Raw genomic sequence first — 15,232 nt, forward strand, 5'->3', positions numbered from 1 at the left:
ACTACTGAACTTCCAGCCAAGCTCGGGGAAGCCCCTTTTCAGCGACAACAAGAGGAACCCCTTTACCGAGGCAGCGCCAAGTAATGTACCTCCAGACTCTGATCTGACACTGGTGTATCTAATATGGTTTTAACCTCATTGAGGAACTCAATGTGAGGAGTTAATTAGACGGCTGATGGTTGTTCATGTCTATGCAATTTCGTATGTGCTGTAAACTTGGGATTTTCTGTTTTTCGTTCTTAAGCCCATTCTTTTCCCAACTTTCTATCCTCCTGCAACTTGTAAATGTGAGTGTGTTGTGCTTGTGTGTTAGAGTAGTTTATATATCTTAGATTTATCCTAGTAAGCCTTATTCATGATGAAAGAGAAGTATCTTGTGTTTTGATAACCTGAGTTGTTAATATCTTAAACCGCCGATCTTGTTACTGTGCTAATTAATAGTGTTTTCCTATACTTTGGATATCAATATCAAAGGCGCCAGATTTGATGTTATACGGCTCCTTCAGTGAATGGCTGAGTGCGTTTCAGTGATCAGCCGTGAAACAGCTCTCTTCAAATTCCCTTTAAAATCTGAACTGATTCCCTTTGAGCTAAATTGGCCTGTTTCCCTTACAGTATTATTGTGACGTCCACTGTGGATACCTCGTCCATGTTTTTTTATGCAGTCTATGTCCATGCCCATATTCGGTTGTAGTCATAGCACTGCCTGCTGGCAACGGAAGTGACATGTTTAACACTGTTATTATGGACTCCTAGCAACCCTATTAAAAAAGTGTCAATTGAGAAAGTGTTAAATAGCCTGGCAACATACTATAGAAACATGCTAAAAACATGCAAAAGCAACTTACTTAGCTAAGTGTTGAACATGCTATTTATGCCATCAAACAGAGGAAGTTTTTGTAGCTCATGTATACAATGTCCATTCTGCCTCAAACTTCATGTTTGATAAGAATCCTGGCATGAAGACATCTACATGCTCATCGGTTATAGTTATAGTGCCCACTACTGGCAACAGGAAGTGATATGTTGAACATTGTGATGCACTATTAGCAAATGCAGTAAAACATGCCATTATGTGCTAAACTTGCTAGAAATATGCTCAAACATGATAGCAACACTTACTAAGTGCTAAATTTTCCCATCCTTTAATGCAGCCAATTCCAACTGTTGCGTGTTTTGGGCAGTTTCTGCCTTTAGTCTCCTCTTCAGCTGGTGAAATTCATGTTCAATCAGATTTAAATCTGGAGATTGACTTGGGCAATCTAAGACCTTCCTTTTCTTTACCCTGATAAACTCCTTGACTGAACTGGCAGGGTGATTTGGGTCATTGTCCTGATGCAATATGTAACGCTTTCTGATGAGTCTGATGGCATTTTCTTGAATATTGGTAGCCAAGATGGTTTGTACCCTTCCAAATTAATTCTGCTACTGTCATCATACATACATTATTGAAAGGGTCTGTTCCAGAGACACCATCTCAGACCAACAGATATAAGTAAAAACAGTATTTTCCAAGTTTTGAGCCATTTGTTACGGTTTTGTACATGTTGTCATAATAATTATAATTCAAATTCATTTTGTTTTATTGACCACAGTATTATTGTTGATAATTGTTGAGATGGAGCACTTTTGGTTAAAAGGAAAAAAGGGCAGGGGCTTGGGCCCCCAGAGCAACCCCTGTTCACATGCCTGCTTTGATTTATTTGTTCTCTTTTGCTCTTGCTCTTACTTTTATTTATTAAAGCTTTCTTTCTTTTTTGCTGTTTTTCAGTCATACGCTCCTATCATTCCATCAATTGTTTATTCTTATCATTCACTATATATATATATATATATATATATATATATATATATATATATATATATATATATATATATATGTATTCACTACATTTTTAAGCAAATGAATGAATACAGCCTTGGTGAGCATTAGAGTTTTTTTTTTTTTTGAACAAATCTTACCGACTCAAACTTTTTGATAGATGGTGAATTTCTTACCATTTTTCAGTATATGAAGCCTGTAGTACAACATGCTGTATACTACAGGGGCTGCACACACTACAGAATGATTCACTACTTAGCAAACATTCATTATTCTGGGCACTATATTACACAATCACCTCTGCCTATAAACAAGCACACCCATAAACAAGCACATACTCAAATGGAAATCCCTCAGTCAGATGCCCAAATTCTAGTAGTCTCTTTCCCACACACTCACATCACGCTCACACACACCTAGGCTTCTTTTAGTCGAGTGAATAAGTACTTTGCCAAAGGGCACAAGCTAATGATCCCTGGCTTGGTATTTAAAGTCCCCGTCAGTGAATTTAAATCACTTCCTCTGATTCACGGCACCCTCACTCTGAAGTGGAGATGTCCTTTACAGGCTGCCCCACTGAGAGAGAGAGAAAGAGATCTCTACTGCTGTCAACAATGATCGACTTGCAGTGTCTGTTTTTGTAGCTTGTATAGTCTGGGAGGCATGTAGGTGTGGGGTGTGAGATCACAGCACAACTATCAATAAGGTTCTGTCTGATGCAACTGTAAAGCTTGGTCCAAGGTGGAATGCTTTAAAATATGTAAACAGTGTTCAGGAGAGACTACTTAAATTTGATCATGTCACATCCTGCAAATTTAAACATTCATTTGTAAAAGTATTGGTTGCAAAAAAAAACATCATTATTATTGTGTTTATTATTTAAAGTTATAATATAATAATAATAAAGTAACTACTATTTAGTTACTGCTGGGGTTTTACAATGTTTCATTACTGCTGGGTTTTACAATGATCATTGCTCCATTTTAAAAATAAAGTATTAATTAATTACGGCACCTCAGTGTGAATCATAGCCAAAGAAAACAACCACTCCATGTTGTAAAAATCTTCTGTAACTCTGTGTTGGGTTTTTTTTAGCCCCTCATTGCTGTTTTTTGTTTCATAATTTATTATTTTTTAGCAAGCTTATTTCAGCATCTTTGCCGCAAAGCAGTGAACTAAACCCAAATAAGCCCTTAGTTATTTAACAAGTCTTCCGCTCGCGAGCTGGATGCAGGAATTGCTCAAGCGCCTTTATGTATTTGGTGTGGGTTTCCTCTAGTAGTCTCTGGAGGAGATTTTGTCAAGCCCGATCATGTTGAAGAAAAGATCCAAGTCTTGCTTCATAGGTGAAAGGTAGTGTAACACTGTGGAGACAAACACACATGTTGCTGTAAGAGAAACAAAAGAAATGAAAACCTTGAGGAGGCAGTTCAAGCATCTCTCAAATGGAGCTATATACAGTAATCTCCGTCTATCTACGGTTTCTTCCAAGATAACACCTTTTTTTCTGGACCGATGGTTGGACATGATCTACAATCTAGGTCCTTTGGCCAATATAAGTTAATAAATACATCTAATGAGATTATTATTTGCACACACCATTTCCTCAAAATTCCCCTCAAAATAATTTAAAATTAGAAATTATCCATTAACAAAGGCTGTTGGAAAGAGACTAATGTGTGCTTCTCCGAACCATTTGTTAAAAGACTCGCAACCTTTTTAGGTTGTCAGATCTTTTGACAGCATGATTAAAATCTTCATCATTACAATTCGATTCATCCTATTACATCCATTGAGAGGTCGAGTTTTCAGAGCAATGGAATATTGTACGCACTGTATATCCAGCCATTAATTTAATTTTGCAAGGTCTGTGGGAGATTATTCTAATAAATTTAGAATGATTAGTTTATTTCATGTTATCTTATTCTGGCCCCTGGGGCTGTTTCTCTTCTTTTATTCCTAACAGCCTCGCAGATGCTCTTTCATTTTGTTTTCTCACACCAGATCTCTCTCTCTCTCTCTCTCTCTCTCTCTCTCTCTTTCGGCCTGTCAATATTTTTTCATCCAAGTCTTTGGTCTTCCTCTCCTTCCATTTCTCTTCTGGCCCACTAAAACATGATGCTGTGTGCTTTCCTCTTTCTCTTCTTTCTCGATCTTGCTGGTGTGTGTTTGAGTAAAATATTGAGTTTTGAGTTAGCAGTTGGATTGTGTGCTAGTGACTTTATCGTTGTAAGCCCAGGCTGTGCTAATCTCTGTTGTTGAAGTCACAGTCAGTCACCTATCCCTGCCTCGATACTTTCTCCTTGGCGTCACGGCGCGATCTGGAGAAGCTATAGTAAAAAATGCCTATACATGGAAACCCCTTTCCTCGAAATGTTTGTGCTCAAGGTTTCGTTCTCTGCTCACAATTCTGAGGCGAATATTATTACCGAAAAGAACAAGACAGAAAAAAAAATATTCACACATATTTGAATTTTGATGAGCAGAGCTATGCTAATTGACTAGCCTCTGGACTCTTTGGTTTCCAGGTAACCGCTTCTCCTAGCTTTGTTTTCCATAGACATGGAGGTCTTCGTCTTTCTACTTATCCTCTCTCATGCTCACTCTCGACACTTTTTTTTCTGCATTGGACTGCCTTTTTGTTGATGCCTTTTTACTTCGAGTATTCGTGGGAAGGCAGCTTTTTGTGGATCCTTCAGGTTGGATCATAAACTAGAAGAGAGCACATCAATATTGATGATTCGTTTATGAAAATCAGGCCAACATCTAATGGCAAAGGAAAAAATAAAAAGCATCGGCCCACCAGTGCCTGGATTCTGCGTTCTCAAGGCCTGCTGTTAATGCCAGATTTTGTCAATCTATTCCATTCAGGTCACAATTCAAAACAGGACTAGACTAGCCTTTCGTTTTTCATCTGAATACTTCACATTAATTTACCACTTACTAGCTTCTGGCTGGTTCTTATATTAAGTTGCCCCAAACCTCTCCAAAAATATCATCATGCTCTGTGCTCAGGAGGAAAGAGAAAAAAAGAAAACTCAGGTTTCAAACAACTTGAGGATGACTAAATGATGATAGAATTTTCAGTTTTTCGGTGAAAATCCCTTTAAAAGGGGTGGTTAATTGGCTATTTCGAAGGCTTTAATGGCTTTTATGGGGTGCGGTGCAGTGTAAGCATGTGCTCATACTTTAGTTTAAAAAAAAAAAACAATATTTTCACACGTTTATTCTACTACACCCTGTTTCCATTCTCCTAAAATGGTCTGTTGAGTGTATGGCTCAGAATGGTTGTAGCTGGCCAGGGTGCTGTGATTCGCTAACCACCCATTGCAAGTGTCTAGAAATGTTTCGTGCGCCCCTTACCATGATACTGTAGGTAGCTGCATGTTCCCGGGGGGCAGGCAGGTTAACATCAGGTTAGTGATGTCACAAACCCCAGGAGGAAGTCTCATGTAGTCCCTACCCACCTGTTGTTTGGTAGTCCTTAAACAGTGATTTCTTTCAAAAGAAAATATCTTACTTTTGCATTTTGAAAACTTTGTGTCGTAACTTTGCAGATATTGGTTTATGCTCTAACAGCAACATTACACATTAAACTAAAAGGTGAAAAAGTGAAATCATAATCAACCATGCCTTTAAAGAATCATTCCAGGTTGAATATAAGTTTAATTCTTTATCGACAGCATTTGTACCATAAAGTCTGTTACCACAAGAAATAATTTGAAGACAATGTCCCAGAGTGTAGATCTGAACCGAAAGATTCTCACAATGGAATGATCTGGGCCAGTGATTCTAAAGCAGAAATGGGAAGCTTGTATATTTGTACACACTTCAGCGAATTATTCATTAAAACCTGTTTATTGTTTGAAATTATTTAATTGAGTCAAACTTTTTGAGTTGGCAGCACTTTACACTTTTTAAGGTGGAATGAAAAATGTGGTTATGCAATATCAAATTCTGGATGGTGTTCCACATATTTGAGGTCAGTAAGCAATTCTGTCTCCTGCCAACATTATTAGATATTAATCTTGTGATTAAACTTTTGCATTTTAATGTTTACTCATCTTTATTCTATTAGGTGGCTTACTTTAATTGTAATTTAACCCTTTACACATGTAAAGACAGTAGCTATAATAATAACAATAACAATATCCACAACAATGCGTGATAACATTCTGTTTATTCTGCTTATGTTTTGTCATCTGTCACTTTAAATGCTTAAGCTCTTTACAGCAGGATGATTTCTGATTGGCTATCAAAGTTTTTTATCATTCATCAGCTGAAGAAAAAAAAGTTTTGAAAGTGAAGTGGACTTCTTTTAAAATCAGAATGATTTTATAACTATAGTTTTCATCCTAGTTGTGAAGGTGACTTTTTAGCTTATTTTATTTATGTTTGGAACAAGTCAGGTTATGTATTTATATAAGGAACAAGTAAATTTTTGTTGTTGTTGTTAACAGCATTTTTTTTTTTTTTTACATATGCGGTCAATAGGGCTTAACTTTTAACCTGGGAGACTGCATTGTGTAGAGGACATACCAACCATTATCACCCTTTGTATGCTATTCTCAACTTCATCATCACATTTTTTGCATTACAATCAGTACTAATGTTTTAGTTTACTGAGGGCCATCTATGTTATGATGGTCTGAAAGTGCTTCTCACACATGTCTTGTATGAATAAATAAGGCCTGCATGTAATTGTAGGTGCACTCCGGAGGATGTGTGTGTATTCCTGATATCACACCTCACAGCCAGTTATTAAAAACTCCCAAAAGAAGGTTGGTGTTTTGGCTCATGCTGCATAGACAGGTTTTTTGGTGGTACATTTCTCCAGTGGCACAGCAGACAGTTTTACTATTATTATTATTAGTATAAAACATATCTCAGCTTCTTAAAGGCCTGGTACATTTCTCCAGTGGCACAGCAGACAGTTTTACTATTATTATTATTAGTATAAAACATATCATCTTTGCTAAAGAATATTAATTGCATGAATAAAATATTTGTAATTTATATGTGCTCGCCAAAAAGCTTGATTGGGATTTTCTTATGATTTCTCCAAGTTTGTTCTGGTCGGTTGCAAACCATTTATTCTCCTTCAGAGGAACTGGCCGTGAAAACCTGACCACTTGTTCAGGGTAACTATAGTGTCCATGATGATAAAGCTGTAGCAACCTTCTCAAGTGTCGGACACTGAATTGGAAAGTGGTTGTCACTGACAGACATGAAGCATGCTTTATACTGCACTTAGAAATGGCTTTTGTGACCTCCCAGAACAAGAGAGAAAACTAGATCGTAAGGAGTAACAACTTGAGACCAAATCCACTAAAAAAAAGTTTGGTAAGAGCTCTGGAAAAAAAAAAGCTTCTGCATTAGGAATAATAATAAAAAAATAAAAAAAATCCTATATTGAAATCACAAGAAAAAAAAAGTGACAGAAATGAATGATAATACAAAGCTTCTGCAGTAGGAATCCTTTATGGCAATTAATGGTTGATGAATGGTTACATTTTAAATAACAGCTACTGAATCAAGTTTCTTAAATGGATGTTTATGAATGATGCCTGTACAGAATTACGAAGTGACCCCCCCCCCCCCCCACCCCCCCCCCCCCCCCCCCACCCCCCCCCCCACCCCCCCCCCCCCCCCCCCCCCCACCCCCCCCCCCCCCACCCCCCCCCCAAATGTATAGCATCAAATTCCGTTTACAGTTGCTCTCTTATATTCAGATGCATGCAGATTCAATTTAATGACATACAGGCTAACTTTTAGTTGATCGCAGGCTTTGCTATAAACCATGCTGGCTTATGAAAACACAATAAACCCCCAAAGCAGCGGTCTGATACTCAGTTATTTATTAACTGTAAAGATTTTTCAGAAATCGTTTCAACAATGTGCTTTTTTTTTTATTCACCCTCCTGTATTTGTTGTACTCCTGCCCTCTTAAACTTGTTATATCCTCTTATCTTTCACTCCTTTTGTCAGTCTTTATTTATGCTTTTCTCCCTGTTCTCTTCTCGCTTGCTGTGTGATGTGCTGTGGGGCGCCACCGCTGGGTTTGTTTTGAATTATGTTATTAACGTTGGGTTGAGCGGGGACAGCACACCAGCCCAAATTAGAGTGGTTTCATCACTCTCTCCAAGGTTATCCTCAGGCAGGCTGTGCAAGAGGCCGGATTGGGGAGATGAGAGGAAGAGAGCAAAAGAGGAGAGAGCGGAGGGCGGTTTAGGGACGTGAACTAACCTATATAAAGACAAAAAGAACAGAAGGGGGAGCTGAAGTTGCTGTCAGATACGACGTTGTAATCAATCTGCTTTACGACACCATTTAAGCTCATTTGTATGCTATGAAATGTCAGGTTTAATTGCGATGCTGGACAGATTTAATGCCAAATATGTTCAAGAAAGAAAAGAAAGTGAGAGAAACTTGTAGACGTTTTGAGTTCAATGTGACACTGTTTAAGTGCAATTTATTGTATAGTTCCACTGTCTCAGTAATTCTGTCATCTCTTTCTCCGTGTCCTGTGGACCATTGCCTCCCTGTTTTCCCCGCTTCTTGCCATGGGCACTGAATACAAGTATGCAAATAGAGCGATAACATAGACTTTCATTGTCGTGCTCATGTCATCCCCTCTGTCAATCAGCAGTCAAAACAAGACGAGACCTGAGACGACAGTCACTTTAGCCCTCTGAGCTCGGGAGCCAAACTCAGTGCTTTCCCTTCTAATTTATTCAGTTTTTTTTTTGTCAGATGTCAGAAAACCACAATAAATGCCACCATTGTCATCCATACACTATATCAATATGACACACACGTAAAATAAACAATGTAAAAATAGAGAAATAAACGGTAAACCTCAAATGAACCAGAGAAGAGTCCACTGTATGTCTGACATGTAATACAGCTTCATCCAGTTCCCGGGAGTTGGATTATTGTATATATCTGATATATATATATATATATATTTATTCATTTATATATATATATTTTCATATATATATATATATATATTTATAAATATTCATTTATTTATATTTATGTGCAGTATATGTCTGTTCAGTACATGTTGTACCACATTTCATTGTACAGTTAGTTGCTTACAGAGGCTGCTAGCACAGTTCTGGTTCTCCGGATTGACCAGGTGTCCGATGCTCCGTCCAAGTCCAACAGGCCAGCCAAGGAGCCTGTTGCTATGACAACTGAAGAGTTTCCTCCACTTCAACTTTTATCCTGGCTTTGGCAAACGCCCAGCAGTGCATGACAGTGTACTCTCCTTAGCCATCTTCTGCAGTCAGAGGGGTATTCGGAGTTGTTTTGGAGACTGGATATAATTGTATCTATACCTGTAGGGGACTAAGTTCTGTTGTGGGTATAAACAGATTTTGCAGCCAGCTTTTTGTGGGTAAGTAGCATTCAGAGTGCTACTATTACCTGAAAAGCAATTAGAAGCAAATTAGGATTGATTTTCTAAACTACGTTTTAGTGCAGCCCACTTGTGCTCATGTTCAGTGGTTTAATATAGACACACTATAGTCAGCAAACTCTTGTACAAAATCACCAGGGGAACACTTAAGTTCTGTTGTTAGCTAAGTGTGTGAGAGCGCTATAAAGAAGGGCTCCAAAACATACTGTGACAATGAGAACAGTGAAGGGAACCACTAGGGGTTTGCTGAAGAGTTTCTTGAGGACCAGACAGAAAGAGAGCGAGAGAGAAATGAGTCGGAAGGAAGGAAGAAAGAGTGAATGGAAGAAAAAAAGCGAAAAAATTGGGGGAAAAAAAGGCAGAATGAAAGAAGGAAGGGAAGCAAACATTAAAAGGAAGTGAACAAAAAAAGGAAAAAAGAAGGGAAAATAAAGATTATCAGAAAAAAGCGCAAAAGGGATGCAAGGAAGAAAACATTGAAAAGAAAGGACAAAAATGAATAAAAAAACCAAAACAATTTAAAGGAAGTGAACAAACAAAAAAGAACGAACAAGAGGAACAAACAAATGAAAACAATTCCTTTTGAAGGGAAGTGGAAAAAGGATTGTAAGGTAAAGGAAAATGAAAAAAGAACCAGACAAATGAAAGTAAGTGAACAAACAAAAGAACAAATGAAATATAAAAAAGAAAGATTCTCTATATTTGGTCAGATATAAAGAGAAATGCAGCAAGACAAGAAAGGGGAGAATGAAAAGAAGAAAGTGACAGAAGGAATGAGAAAAATGGAGGAAGACTGAATGAAAAAAACAAATGAAAGTAACTGAACAAAGAATACAAACACAAAAGATAAAGAAATGATAAAGAAAGTAAATGAACAAATAAAAGAGAAGGAGAAAGAATGAATGTAAAAAAGCAAACAGAGAAAAGAATGACTGAAAGAATAACTAACAAATGAATTGAAGTTGAACAAATAAAAGAGAACAAAGGACTGAATGGAAAAAGAAACAAAAAAGAAAAAGAGAATGAACAAATGAAAGACTTAAAGAATGAACAAAAATAAGTGACATCAACAAAATTAAGTTTTGAAATGAACCATTGAAAGAGAACAAACAAAACAGAACCAATAATAAAAAGACAAAAAGATTCCTGCAGTTTGAGCAATTACGCTATTACGTGAGCGGCTGTGTGTTTGTGTGTGTGTAGTTAAGCTGCAGGAGATTAGGAAGCTCAGTCCAGACTAGCGCCTGAGGGGAGAAGAGAGAGCAGAGAGCTGTGAGCCCCGATGCTCAGTTCACCAGCAGGGCAGACCAGACATGCTGCACTGGGCAAAGCCTGGAGCACTGGCAGAGGTGTTTTATTTTCACGTGTCTGTTCTGAGAATTAGACTGAGGCAAATTTGATATGACCAGAGTGGCCAAACATTTCCACACGGTTTAGGAAGCAACAGAGACAGATCAAAGCAACACAGTCTGGATCAAACGCTCATTTACACAGATCAGGACACAGACCTGTTGAAGTAGTCACAGGTGACTCTTCTTCTACATTCTTTAGCAATTATAGGGTACAAAAATGAACAATGAGAAGGAACTGCAACATGGTTTAAGTTGGATTGTATGAATGGTAGATGTGATGTAAAATCAAACCATCTACAAAGCTGAATGGCGATAATTACTTTTCACCATTGTAACTTCATCTGTGATGTCTAAAGGTTTTGTTTAACTCTGTGTGTTTTGTGTTTTTTTCTTCTTTTTTTAATTTTTTTTTTTTTTAAACCAGCCTATATATGATGCTACAAGTTTCCAAATGAATTGCTGGTGATATTATTTTGGACCCTAAGCACTTTTCATTACAGTAAGGACCCTACACAGACTGAAAGTGGAATACAGGCTGTTGTCAGAGTGTTCTGAAGCTTTGCCTGTAAGTAAAACAATACATTTTAGATTAGAGAGAGATAAATAGTATGTCTTTTAAGAACATGGATAAACTGATCTCTCCAGCAGGTTATTTCCGTCTTTGTTACTCTCTAAATTGCGTCGAAACCCCACAGGGGTGTATTCACCGTAGTGAATTTAACTTCAGGCAAAGAGGTTTTTTTTTCCCTTCGTGGGCTCATAAAAAGTTCTTCCCTCCAACTCTCTCGGTAAGACGACACTTTGATGTTCCATATTGTGCTTTTATGTTACTCTATTAGCATCCTGAGTTTGTTTTTCAGTCTTTTTTCCGTGATTCTCTCCTCTTCCCCTCCCCTATATTAATCTCTTTCTCTTTCTCATCTGTTTGTTCCTGATCCATCTCCTGTTCATTTTTCTCATGTTGTGCATCACATTTTTCCCCTTCCATATCCTCATTCATTCTCCTCTTCACTCTATCATGTACACCCGCTCGTCACTGCAGACGTCATAACTCCCACTGTCTTTTACTTTCCATCCTTCCTCTCTCTTTCCTCTTCCGTCATTTCTTCCCTTCTTCACCTGGCCTGTTTTTGGCTGGTAACATAAAAGGTCTGCCATCTTTTATCTAAATCCACTTGAATTTTATATAACTGTTTTTCCTTCACAACAATTATCAATAAACAGTGTATTCATTGAAGGTCAGCTTGAATGCCGTTTATCTAATGTGGTAATTTTTTACATCCAGAAAAGGCCTTGGCCAGGTAAATCTTATAATGTAATGCAAGCTTTCCCAGTGCAGTGTGATTAAATTATGCAAAAATTAACATAATAATATTTCTCGTTTTTTCTCAACGATAAACTGGCTGACTGTAAGGGAATGTTCAGACAAGGACGAAGCAATCGTGCGTTCAGCAGAACAGTTATCACAGCACAAAGTCAGGAATCCTGACCAAACAAAACGTCTTTTCTGCTCTTCCCTAACAGTCAGAACAATAGAGAGATGGGCTCAATGCAGACTCAACAACATCTCTTTTTCGGTGCTGTATTTTTTAAATTAAAGTGCTTTCTATCCTGCATGGTTCTTTATCATTGATATTTTATCTTTTTGTGAAATCTGGTAATTTTGTTCTTAGACTTTTGCATTCTGCATTTAAAGTTCTGGCTTTCTTTTATTCTTCTTTTTGTGTCATCCTTTGTTTTTGCGTTTAATATACAGATGTGAAAAAAGTGACAGTGAGTCATGCTGTGTAAATTTTGTTAAGATGTTAGGTTGTGTTAGCTGTGTTTGTTTTTGGGGAAAAAAACAAGCTACACTCTTAAAAGTAAAGGTTCAAAGGGGTGGGTTTTAGCGATGCCATAGATCCACAGTTTTTGGTTCCCAGAAGAACCTTTCAGTGAAGTAATAATTTAAAGAACCTTTTTCCACTCTAAAGAACCTTTTGTGCAATGGAAAGCTTCCATGGATATTAAAAAGCCCATAGATGCCAAAAAAAGAACCATTATTTTTTAAGAGTGTACACCAAGTCAGCAACGTCTTCCACCTCTGCATAGCAGCCTGTGGTGACCAGCGTATTTTCTTGTTCCTATGTGTTTATTAGAAGACCGTAACACTGAAAACTGTTAAGCACAGCCAATCAGGGACTCGGAGCGATGTAGCAGACACTTCCACCCTGAGCACCTGGGCCTGACCATTTGGTTTTGCATATATGTGTTTTTGCAGGTCATATTTGCCAGGTGCTTAAGAGGTTCTTCAAGACATCAACTGCAGCACATCGAATACTGTACATTCACCTTTTAGAGAACCACCTGTGATGTTCAGATCATGAGGGGTTGTTCCATATCAGCTCAGTGATAAGTTTCTGAAGAGTCTTTAGATTAAAAAAAACCCCTCCCATATTAGCATTGCACATTCACCTTCACATCCGTAATAGAATACTGCTTCCTTTGTATACCAACTCCTTTCCCCCAACCAGCCCTCCTTGCCCCAGACCATTGCTCCATGAAGCTCTAGCCTGAGGGTAGGTAGGGCATCTCATTGTATTGGTAGTTATAGTCTGGGCAGACCTTCTGAACCAGTCGGTAGTCTGTGCTGTAGAAGGAAATGTAGATACAAATGACCTTAAAGGGTTTGGAGCAGATCCAGGACACGTGGCTTTGTGTCTGCTCCTGGAAGCAGGTCTTGGAGGGGTAATAGTTGCAGAGCGAGGTGCGTTTGCTGCGGTCCACCTTCTCGTAGTCTACACGACAGTTGAAGATCTTCGAGTCTTTAGGGTATACGACGCTCTGGCGCTCCAAGTCAAACTCCACAGCCTTCACTGGAGGTACCAGGCTCACTGAGATGTTCCCCTGGCCGGTGGAATTGTGACGGAAGTAGACGCTGAAAGTGCCATTCCCGTGGTCCACGATCTTACCCGTGATGAGCAGGTTGAGGCGCACCGTCTTGATGTTGGAGTAGAAGTCGCCCCAGCCGAACATCTTCTTAAATTTGCCAGTTTTGACGATTGGTGGGCGGCGCTTGACACGCGAGATTTTCCAGATGCGTCCGTGTCTGATTTGAAAAGATCGCTGGCCCAGCATCTCCCAAAATTCCTGTTTGGAAAAGGGCACCGGCGAACGATAGGGCAGCTCCATTGTGGAAGTGTTGGCAGCACGGCCGCGGCTGTGCATCACCCCAGCGACTCAGGGGTGAAATCGAACCCTGAGATCCCAGAACCCCCAGAGTTTGGAAGAGTCTGCTGAGGAGGAGACTTTAGACGTAGATGAGGGGATGGAAGATGACGAGTGGGTATCTTCCTGTCCTAGAGCCAGCTGGAGGAAAGAAAACAGGAGCAAGAGTGAGCCGGTGAGTGAAATTATAATAGAGAGGATGAAAAATGTGACATTTAAAGAGAGAAGAGGTTACACAGACAGGAATTTGAATAGGAACTACATTGGAGTTCCTGAAGGAAATACTAATGATTGCATGGCAGCAAAAAGAATATTGTTACAGTTTACGTAGGCTTAGGTTTTAGACTTCACTTCTGCATAACTTTGCTGTTGTCATGAGGTTCGGCATCTGCCTTGTTTTCTGTTGACTGTGAATGTCTGTTGTGCTTCTTTTGCAGAGATGTGGGAATGAAAATATGAATAAATTAATTGTCGAAACAAATGCAAAGAAAGAGCACTTGCAATTCAGCAAGCAAATAATGCAATAAAGTCATTGCTGTCTGAGTTTTTGAATGGATTCAAGTAAATCTTGGACTGCGATTATAATGTAATTGTTATTAGCATACTGAATTGCAAAGGGAGGCTTCTGAACATGAATTTTAAATTACAAAAAAATTGTTACGTTTATAAAAGCCAGAATGGATAGAGCTCCCAAGGCTAAAATCTACAAAACAAAGTTGAATGGTGTCAAATTACTGAATTCTGTTAAAAGGTTCAAGCTGAATTTGATTGCATAAAATTATCAAGGAAGATGAAGAAAATAGGATGTTTGAGGAATATCAGTACAGCTCTGCCTTGTAAACACTGTGATAAAAAGAAGAGGAATATTAATGCTGTGCTCGCCTTGCAATACAGCATAATTTGAAGGACTGAACTGAAAGGGGGGGAAAAAAAGAACAACTAAAAGGGAAACATCATCAGCACTTGAATCAACATTCACCCACAGCAAAGCGTCATTGACACCTCACTAAAATGTCCCGTCAACAGGAATTAATCTCTGTGGTCTGACCTGTACTCTACACTCAGTGGTTCACAATATTGCTTTAGATATTGCACGGGAATCATTTGATCCCTTTATGGCTTATCTATTTTTTTACAGAAGATCTCTAGGACTCCCAGAGCTAATCTGACTAAGAGAGAGAGTGAGAAAGATTGTGAGATTTGAACTCCTTCGTTCTCAAGAAACACATTTTTATTCAAATTAACATTAATTAATTAATTTTAATGTATTTTAACATTTTATTTATTAAGGCCCTTCTAGACATGAACAGATACAGAAAACATACAATAGAGGGAGAGGCCCCTGGGGATGGATGGAGGTAGTGCAAAAAGCGAGAAGGATGTTAAAAAACATGGTGTGTTTTTCTCTCATTGCTTGTATATAGA

The 15,232-nt window shown here is 38.5% G+C and overlaps 1 pseudogene; it reads right to left on the reverse strand.

Annotated features, from left to right (window-relative positions):
* Nucleotides 1-13,105: 13,105 nt before the first annotated feature.
* Nucleotides 13,106-15,232, reverse strand: part of LOC109072512 — a 79,613-nt pseudogene continuing 77,486 nt past the window's right edge.

The sequence above is a fragment of the Cyprinus carpio genome, chromosome B3, assembly GCF_018340385.1.
Source record: "Cyprinus carpio isolate SPL01 chromosome B3, ASM1834038v1, whole genome shotgun sequence".
In the NCBI taxonomy this organism is placed as follows: Eukaryota; Metazoa; Chordata; class Actinopteri; order Cypriniformes; family Cyprinidae; genus Cyprinus; species Cyprinus carpio.